A 10,860-nucleotide genomic window follows, 5' to 3' on the forward strand; every position below is an offset into this window, starting at 1 on the left:
ATGTAAATTGCTGTTAGCTTATAAGCTTCATTTGTCAATTAAAAAAAAAAAAAAAAAAAAAAAAGATTTCAACTCTGCTGGCTTTCCTGAGGCGCTCGTTTATGACGGTTTGCGACAGTGCGCGCCGAGGCTCACGGGAAATGTAGGCAATGCTACATTTCCGCTAAAATCTTCCTCGGTGCCCCTTTAAAATGGGGCAGCATGATCCAGTACAACATTGGCAGTTTCATCCATAGCTTTATGATTAATTTTTCACATGTCTGGTGCTCCTGCCATTGAGATTCTCGGTTAGCAGTTTACATAATTTATCACCCATAGCCCCAACTCTGCGCTCAACACATATTTTTCTGATTTCATCCATTCCCTTCAGCAGGTTTATCTGTGCAGATGGTGACACTTGCCGCTTTGGTGCTTAACTCCAACATGATGTGCTCTTGAAGTTGGACTAGTTTGGCCTGATGCAGGGCAAGTTGTGATATCAGTGGTCACAGTTTAGATAAAGCGAAGCAGTCATTAGTTTGAATTAAAGCTGATGATGCTCTTTAGTGTCACTTGCCCATTTCCACTTTATACTAAGGTTAGGGGTTTGGAAAGCAGCCATGATAGCATAATGACCAATGTAGTAATATGGCTAAATCCCAAATGGGCATCACAGGTCAGCTGGTCACATACAGATCTAGAAAGAAAAAAAATTTGTCAAGAGTTTAACATACCAATAAATTTGGGATGAGTCATTTTTCCATGCTACTCTGCTTCACCAGATCTTATGGTCCCTCCATCTTCCAAATCACAATTTAACTCTTGAATGTAATCCAAATACAAATAGTCAATTTACCACTCTGCCAGCTTCATAGTTTGTAATGACTGTAGCAGTTTTGTGACCAACAGAACCATGATGCACCATAATATTGTGATTGTTTTCTTGCTGAATATTTTGGCTGGGAGTCCACAGTATGTATATATTCTTAACTGTTTGTTAGATGAATGAGTATCTTCACAATCGCCCACCAAAACTTCTTCATGCAAACAACTGAGTCAACACTATGAAAGCCTTCCAGGCTATGATTGTCAGCTTTTCACTTTACCTGCGAGTGTGGTCATTCAGGTGTAAACACTTTTGCCCTCAATCAACAGAACTGGTTCTTTCCGAGGCTGACGTGACAGAAGTCTCCTTGTACCCAGAAAAGTGCGTCATGTGTTTTCCCACCGTGTCTCCGTCATCTGTTAGAGACGTCATGAAATGAACACACCTGGAGACACAGTGAGTATTCAGCTATATGTGGAGTGCGTCAACATCCCAGACAGCTTTAATGAACATTCCGATAATGAGGCCTGAGCTGCCTCCTCTCCTCCATCTGAACAGCCTCTTCACCCAGACAGCAAGACAGGCAGAACTGCGAGCATAATGCACTCTGTGGAGGGCTCTCTGCCTCGCTGGCCCCTCAGAGGAAGGTGGAGGGAGGCCTGATCCTACAACCTCCTCTGTAGAAGCAGCCAGTCAGCTTCAAAAGGGTGGTGGTGTCTGTGGGTGTGTATGTGTGTGGTTGTGTGAAACCATGTAAGGATGAAATCCACCGACTTCTTTACTTTGGTGTGTTATTCTAGGCGCACTTGTTGGCATTTTTGTGCAAATCAGCACAGGAACTGACTTTAGAAACTTGATCAGGAAATAATGTTTCTTTGGGACATTATTCCTACAAAAAAAAGATGAGGTTGTATACTGTACCAGCCAAGAGTTGTAGTTCCAATAGCAAATATGTTCCAAGGGAAATGTCATGACTGGATTTGTATCAGCGTAGTTAGGAAATGTAATGGCTAACATATTTGGCAATCTGCGAACATGTTCATAATACATGTGTCAGTAAAGTGTTCACTGATGATGTATCCTCATATCAAAATCCCAACATCATATGGCCCTGCATTTAAATCCCAGCTGGGGTCTTTCTGTGTGGAATTTGCATATGTGGGTTTTCACCTGGTTCACCATCTTCCTCTAACAGTCCAAAGACATGCTGAGGTTAACTAGTGATCCTTAGTTGTTCACAGGTGTGAATGTGAGCATGCATGGTTGTCTGTTTCTCTGCGTTGGCTTTGTGATGGACTGGCGACCTGTCCAGGGTCTGTTGCTACTGTCTAAGGGCAAAACAGTGTATAGATAATGAATGGATGGAGCATTTTAGCATCTCATCTAAAAGTGCTTTTGTTGTGTAAATCTAATCACATATTGGAATATAGGTGTGAACCCTGTTCTCTGATATAAGATGTGAGCCCGTAAACCTGTTCTCAATCCTGTGGCATCAGATGTTGCTGCTCAAAATTGCAGGCATCTCAGAGGTACGCACAAGGTGTTGTTTGACACCTGTCATCTTTATCCTTATTGATGCTGATAGGATTTTTTGTGTGTAAAACAGCCAGTAGAAGGAGGCTGCTGGTAGGGTAAATCACAGGACTTTCATCCAGGACACTCAAGTTTGTGTTCTGTCTTTCACCATTTTCAAAAAAATTTTTTTGTAGCTTTGGTTTATTTTTCATTTGCTGTTTGCTTTTATTTCCCTTTTAAGGTTCGCTTTAGGCAAGGATCATTGCATGGGTTCAAATCTATGTTTTCACTTCATTAAAAACATGTTAAAAGACAAACTTCTTGTCTGAAAAGGTGCAACAGTCATGAATGAGATCAGCTGAGGACATTTGTCCATGTGTCTATTTGTGACTTTCAAGGGAATTTTAGACCTTTCAGACTACACTGTGCACTCTGAAAAAATAACACTTATAAGATACCCAGTGCTTTCAAATGTAACAAGACAGGGTCCAGAAAAAAGTAGCCGTATATGACGATGTGGCTGTGAGACCACGCTCGTACTTTTCATCCAGTTTAATCACATCCTGCGGTCCATGAATGTTGTGCATAAATGCATTTGGGGGGAAAAAAATTAAATTGTGTAACGTGGTTTCAAGGAGACACTGTTTTTGCTGCTTGGGCTACAAGTAGCAGTCCACTAAATTTTTAGACTTGGCAGGAAATTCAGTTACTGATACCACTGCAAAGAAATTTGCATCTATAATCTTAGCAATTATACTGGCGTCTACCAGAGCTTGCTGATGTTTTGAAGAACGTTGGACACAATTTGTAGCATTTTAAAGGCTTGTGTTTGACCAGCCAGTGATGACTAATTTACATGCCACCTTGAGACTTTATTAAAAGGGACCATAGGGAACATAACTGAGAGATCCTGTAGCTAAAATGCAGGTAAAGTTTCTCAGTTACTAAAAGCTTCCAGGAAATGCTTCCACAGTTGGCAAAGGGCCTAAAGCCCAGACAGCTTTTCTATTGGATGAAGTCTTGGTGACTTTTTGTGACCCTGTGATGCTGTTCCCTTTACCATACAATCCATCTAAAGGTGGTTACATGCTGCTGGATGTGAAGTATCACTGGCAGCAACTTGTCAGCAAGTATAACTCATTTGTTTCTGGGTTTCCTTTGTGTGTTTTCTTTGATTTGTGCTCTCAGTGCTAACAAATAACTTCAAATCCACAACATCTCACGGTTTCCTCTGTTCTCAGGTGCATCTGTTTGTTTAATTTATGCCTATTCATGCTTATGATTGCCAGACATTACTACACTGACACAGTTATTCTCACCTGAAGGTATGAATAAATCAAAATTTGAAACACTCCAGGATCAGAATAAGCTTGCCTTTGGAATTGATTTTTTGTTTTGTTTTGTTGACTCACAGCAGCAGATTTGTGAAAGTGTTCTATTTTGAATACCTCCACCACAAACTGCTGCTGGTGTTTTCACTGATGTTACATGTGTGATTCACAGTTGTTTGCCACTCACTTAACTCAGTGTAACACTGCCCGCTTCATTTTCCTGGAGTCCTCGAAGGTGTCATTTATCATCAAACCGGCATCATATTCGCGAACGCCTCCATCCTGTGCTTCTCTACCAGCCCTGGAATGATGCAGAGTTGTTTGTGAAGGCATTACCATGAGAAAGCACCTCCATCTCAGTGCACTTATTTGACCTCTGACCTCCCCTTTGTGCCTCCCAGACAGCAAATTGCTGCGATGGTAGCGGCGGGTCCCTCGATGCTCGACTGCCGCTCCTGTCCTCGCGGCCGGGGAGTGGGTGGGTGTCTCTCAATCAAGTTGTTTAATGCCAAAGTCAATTCCCATACACCCCCCCTCACTAAAAACACACACCATCGCACACGCTCCCACACTCTTACCCAGACAGGCTGGAGGACTCTGTCTCAGCAGCCATTCTTTGCCACCCTGCTCCTGTCTGCACCCCCTTTTCTTGTCTGAGTTTTAATGAAGAGAGGGGGACCCATGGAAGGAACATGATTAGGGGGACCCTGAAATCACAAGGCTGTAGACTATGCATGTGTATATCTGTGTGGGTGTTTGTGTGTGTGTGTGTGTGTGTGTGTGTGTGTGTGTGTGTGTGTGTATCTGGTTTTGGAGGCTTAATCCCATAGAGTTGCAATGGGATGAGAACCATATGCAGCATATTACAAGTGCATCACTTTCACAGCAGCTTCAATGGCGTCCTCTGTTTTACCATCAAAGCCTGGGAATGTCTTTGTGCTCGCTGCTGTTACCATATGGTAATCGGCGCGTCTGCTTTTAACACCAGAGCGGGTTTTGATTGCAACAATGTTGTTTTCAGATTTTCGTAGCGCTACAGATACGTGGCTGCTGCTTCTTCTTCTTCTTTTTTTTTTTTAACGCAAGACCTAATTATCATCCAGACAAAGTGATGAGGATGTTTTAAAGCAGCCAAGACTGATATTTGATCAGCTGTGGGGTTTTGTAGGACGTACTTTAACAGCAACTTTGTTCTGATAATAACTTCATATATTTTGCAGTGAAAATGTACTTGGAGCTAGTTTTAAAACTACTCTTAATAGTGTGTATTACTAATTTAACTTATTCTGAATGTCTCCAGTTATGAGCCAGACATCTATCACTAATTTGATGTCAACCCTGTCATTGCAGATTTTGTTCTGCATTTTAAATGTCCATTTACAGTTGTCTTTGAAATGACTTCTTCATTTAAATGCAGTAATGTATAGACCTCCCAATCCCAGCTATTGAATACATGTCTGTGTCAGAGGATCTTGCAGCCTTAAAGAGCCGCTAAGCCTGAAAGAATTTCATTTATCTAGATTTTAGTGAAAACATTTAATTTTCCTTAATTCTGTTAATGTTTGCAGAGTATTTCCCATTGCATAGATATGAAATGAAAAAAGGGGTGGATTATTTGTAATTCTAGGACACAAAGATAATCTAATTTATAAGAGAAATCAAATGTATTTCTAAAATATTACCGCAGAGACAATCTGTACCAATCATGTCTTTAATTGTTACCAAAACATCCACAGTTTCTTTTTTTAATGATCACACAATCATTAATCATCGTGTTACTAATATAAAACATGTGCACTGAGACTGACATCTCAAACAATGCATACACTGCGCTAGCTAAATCTGAAAATGCTACTAAAAGACACAATGTATTCCCACTAGTAGGTGGTCACCCCTATAAAGTCAGTCAATCTCACTTAAGTACTTAAAAAATACAAAAAAGTTCCAGCAGCTTAACATTTGCTACAATTCAAGCTTAGGAGGCTGGGGCCAGCAACAATAGCAAATGTTTTACTCACTCAACCACCACCTCGACCTCCACATTTCTACTTTTCTAAATAAAATAGTCTATTTCCTGCATTGCCACTGCGTATTGGCAATGGATATAAGTTATGGCATGCAAAATTGTCTGATGTGAACTAACTGGTTAAATTTGACTCAAATGACCAACTTCCTTTTTTCTTCCTGTACAAAAATGTATGTATTACAGCCGTTATTTGACAAGAAAAGCAAGACCTTTAGTTCCTTTGCTGAATTCCAGCGGGATAAACCCGGCAAATCTGTTGCTTTTTCTAGTCATCTTGACTTTACGCAATAACCTCCACACTGCTGCATTTATCAAATCACTATTTTAAAAATGAAGACCTTTCTAGCAATTTAAAGTAACCAGCAAGAAAGGACCAGCAAATAAAGCAAATCTGTCCTTGGAGAGAATGTTTTGCTCACCCAGCCACCACCCTGACCTCCTCGTCTGTAGGTAAAATGCCATCTGTTACTTGCATCGCCACTGAGCATCAACACTGGATGTCAATCATGACCTGCAGAATTGTCCGATGTGAACTGGGTGATTAAACTTGACTTTGATGACTAGAGTCAGTGTAAGCTCACACAAGTGTCTAAAAGATCCATTTAGCTTCATCCACACTAAAATGCATGATCAACATTTTACACGCATCCATCCTGAAGAGAACTTTGACAAGTTCTAGTTTTGGTTGCAGAAAATGGCATTTAATTTGGAAGTAAGGCCAAAACCAAGCAAAAAATATGTGTTTGGAGATTTATCCTGCTCAGTATGGATTCTCACAGGGGTGCTGAAGGCTGATATTGTGGAGGCTCAGTAGGTTCAGTGGAGGCCAGGTCTGCTCTGAGTGTCTCCCTAATCACCAACACTTACTTCTGATTGCTCATTGTCTGCAACAAGACTGGAGCTGGCTGTAGGAGGCCATCAAAATGCTCTGTCCTCTGCCTTCTTCCTTTCTCAGGGGGACAGTCAGGCACACATGTAGAGGTCAAGTGACGAGCTGCAGCTTCCCATCCTTCCTCATCCGGCCCCGAGAGGTCTAATCTAGAGGAGTTGATTCACAGCAGCTCTCTGAGGTCAGGGAGTATTTTTACCAGCCTTGACCCGGCCTGGTGTTTTTAGTGAGGTCTCATAGAGGAACAATGCACAAAACATGCACTCTGAGGTCCTCTTTCCCTTGTGTGTCTCAACCCTGATATCTTCAGGTGGTAATAGTGGGGTTTAGAATAAAATGGTTGCCATGACTCCCAGAATGAAATGTCACTTAAGACCGTTCTGTGTGTGCAGAAGAACCAAAGTAGTGGCTGAAAATAGCTGGAGCGACTTTGTGGGTTTGCCCTGAGGTTTGCATAACGCACAATGCCCACAGCAACAGTTTAGGCCTGAATTCCTGAAATTATGTTTCTTGAGTTACAACCTGCAATTTTCATTAATGTCTAGAAACATACATGCAGTATACAGCTAGAGCTGTTTGTATTGTATGTCAACAGATTCAACAGACCACGTTAATAGACCTTTTATTGCAGTGTGTCCTCACTTTCAACACATTCTGCTTTGATGGGTTTCTATTTATTTATTTGTGTGTTATTCCACAATTCATCCATACATCTAGAGTTAGTAAAGCAATTTTTGGGCCACTCTCAATTTTTTTAAAAGGTCTTCAAGGTGGAAAGTGAGAATGTGGACATCGTAGTGATGGATAGGCTTGTAGCACATCTGACTTGAAGGCCTGAGACCAGAGTTTGTCTTCATGTGTCAGACCTGAAATTATCATTGAACAGTAAAAGATCCCTTTCAAACATAAACTGTATATATAGTGGACGTAGCATCTGGCTCCAGAATTGAAGCCAACCCGGAAGTGTCAAAAACTTGCAATATCACGCCGTCCGCTAGGGTTGGCTCCAAAAAGCTTTTTCTCCATAGACCCCAATTCATTTTTGGAAAAAATAAAATTTGATAGACTGATTTTCTACAGCTCAGGATTTTTTTCCCGTTAGTTTTCATGGTCAAAATGAGAGATCAGTTGGCCGATCTTAAAATAAATCAATACTGAATTTTAAATAAATCGTTAAAGTTGGTGGAGCCAGGGGGCGTGGCTATACTTGATAGACAGCAACAGAAGCCTCTGTGGTAAAATGTGGGCGGGATAAGAGAGTCCTCAGCCAATCCTGCCCCGAGTTGCTCTCCGGTCCAGTCTGTTTGATGACGCTTTTTACGTCACTGGCTCCAAAAAATCCAAAACGGCGACCAGGAAGTAGCAAAATCCGGGCTTCATTTTCTCGGCGTTGAAACCAACGGGTGACGTCACGGTTAGTTTACGCCTGCTTTCAAAGAAACACTAGCTACGGCTATCTTAGCATGTGGTATAGATAGGGAAATTCATGCAGGTAGCATGTGTTGAATCCCTACTGCATGATGGTAAAGTAACAATATGTAGAGTGACAGATGCTGTGAAATAGTCTTTTTTTTTTGTAGACTGAGTCATTGAGTGTAAATATTAAGTGCTACGCAGAGCTCGATCTGTCTTGTTAACTGTTGGCAACCATCATTTGACCATAATTATCTCTGGACACTTTAAAGGTGTTCACAGAAATTCTATGTATGATTTGCATTCCAGTTTGGATACAGCCATGACTTTGTACTGTATATGAACACTTTGAGCTGATACAGAAAGGACCTTTTGCATCAACATTTTCAGGCATATGTCGATATAGCTGATTTCATGTGCCTACCTTATTATGTTTTTGTGCTCATCCATTGTTTTGAGACTGCCCTCCCTAGGAAAAGAACCCATCCATCCACCCCAACCTCCTCCCTGCATGAGCTTTGTGGCTCTGACAGCATCACCTCACTATGGCCACTAGAGGTTGCTCTCATAAATATTGAAGAAACTCTGTGCTGATACAAGCTGCTCGTATAAGTGACTGTTATAAGAGGATAGCTGTGCCAAAATCACAATTTCAAGTTCAAGCGACCTGTTGTGGGTGTAGTGCTGGAAAATGGTTCTATGTTGTTCAAGTGAGCAGTTACAGTGTATTCTTCCTTTATGGAGAACATCCAAGAGTATTTGTATCGCAGATTAAAAAGATTTTTACACCTAGGGAAATGGTTAAAAGAAAGAAGGTTTCAATATTGTTGTAGGTCATAAAATAACAAGGCAGTGTCAAGATGTATAAACAGTGGTCCTAACAAGCAGGGGTCATGGTTTATTTAATGACTTTGCTCCTGATGCTGAGAGGCAGCAGTCTTTTTTAAATGGCCAAATTTTTAACATTTGATTAAATCACACGCTGTAGAGCACTTTGTACTTTATTGCTTTGTAAAGAACAATGCATTTGACAACCTATTCTCTTATGTTTTGATCGAGGAAAGCTGCACTATGGGCTTCACAATCACTCTTTTTCTTCAGTATTATCTTATCACTAGGCAACCGCATGCAACGATTCAGCTGTATGAGCTGTGCGAGTGCTTACTTTGTGGACATTTCCAAACTGAATAAACAGCACGACTCTGAGAACAAAACTGCTAAGACTCTGAGGAATAAGCTGCATTTATAGACGTGGATGCTTTGAAACAACTTACCGTCTCTCTTAAACCACTATTTTCTTTTATTATCATACCTGTGTGCCATCATACAATGTTGAGATGCGCTGTGTCATGTGTACTGACCGATACAATGCTTGTTTTGTTTGTTTCTGACCTTAAACGTCTCTAATCTCAGTTTGTGAAGTTCTTTTGAAGTTGATCCAGAAAGTGAAACTTTTTGTTTAATGCGACAACAGAGAACTGGCAAATGTGCACAACAGTAGAGCATTAGGATGAACCCATTTGATATTTAGCAGCACTTTACAAAAAAAAATGTATCACAGCCATATTGAAGAGGGATTTTAAAATGCCATTATTCAAATTTCAGCTGGCCTTCTGTGGATTAACAACTAAAATCCACGCTCAGAGTTTACGCTCCTAAGAGGAGGCAGTGGTTAACCAGCAATGTAATGCCTAACCTCCAGCCAGTAACAGTTCTCCGCTCTCTAATGTGAAAGCTAATGCAGAGAGAATGGTTTATTAGTAAGGGTGCAATTGATACTGCAGCTGTATTTTGTAATCCTGCAACTTCTGCTTCATTGTCGGGTTTTTGTTGCAATTCCTTATGCAGCTTACATTAAATATGTTGAGGTAAATTTGTGCCTCACCAAAAGCAAAAATAAATGTTACTGTCTTATATATGCATATGTATATGTATGCTGAGTTTTTTGTTAGCTAAATAAATGCACTTACTATCCTGTACTAAAACAAACTGATACCAATTTGTCTGCATTTTGCATTTCACTTGTCAGTGCTGAGCGTGTAATCACATGACCTCCTCTCCCGGATCTTAACCCTAAGCTTGACCTTTTTTTAAGTCATTTCACAGCATAAAAATTATACACAAAATGCCGCCCGTGTGCACTGCATTATGTGATGTAACCATCCATCAGCAGCTCAATTGAAAATGAGGACTTTTAAGGGTATAAACTGATTTGATTTTCACTATACACATACGCTCAAAACCTGTTTAGAAGTAATATGAGCAGAAATAGGGCAGCTTCTGTCTGTGTGAACTCAAAGAAATTCCTGTGGGAGTTAAATATAAGAGCAAGCACACACACACATGCTTGAGTGATGCTTTGACACACATGCGTGAATTTTCTTGTAGTAATTGTTAAATTGTATTACATTTCACACCTTTAAAATGAAAGACAAATTACATCTTTATGTCAGATATATCTAACATTTATATATATTAATGATAAAGATGCTGTAATATTATACGTTTGAAATATCTAGACATCTAGTTTTATTTTTGGCTGCAGCTGGATGCCAGCGGAAGCTTAATTAACCCTGAAAGGAAAGGGGGAAAAAAAAAAACTTATGTCAGGATCAAATAGGACTTTGTAAGACTGAAAGATTTGAAATTTGTGCTTAAAACCGCATTGCAAAAGATTCTGGGTCAAATATCGCATGACGAGCAAAGATTAAGCTTTTAAATAGTACAGATGACGAGAAAGTTGTGGAAGAAATGAAGTTTACGTGTGATACATGTGAGTTCACGCACACATGTATCATTGTACATACGCCCTCCCTTCTTCTTTCCATGTGCCGTTCTTTGCGCTCACTCTTCCCCACACACACACATGTATGGGCTGAGC

Source organism: Acanthochromis polyacanthus, chromosome 12, assembly GCF_021347895.1.
Source record: "Acanthochromis polyacanthus isolate Apoly-LR-REF ecotype Palm Island chromosome 12, KAUST_Apoly_ChrSc, whole genome shotgun sequence".
NCBI classification, from domain to species: domain Eukaryota; kingdom Metazoa; phylum Chordata; class Actinopteri; family Pomacentridae; genus Acanthochromis; species Acanthochromis polyacanthus.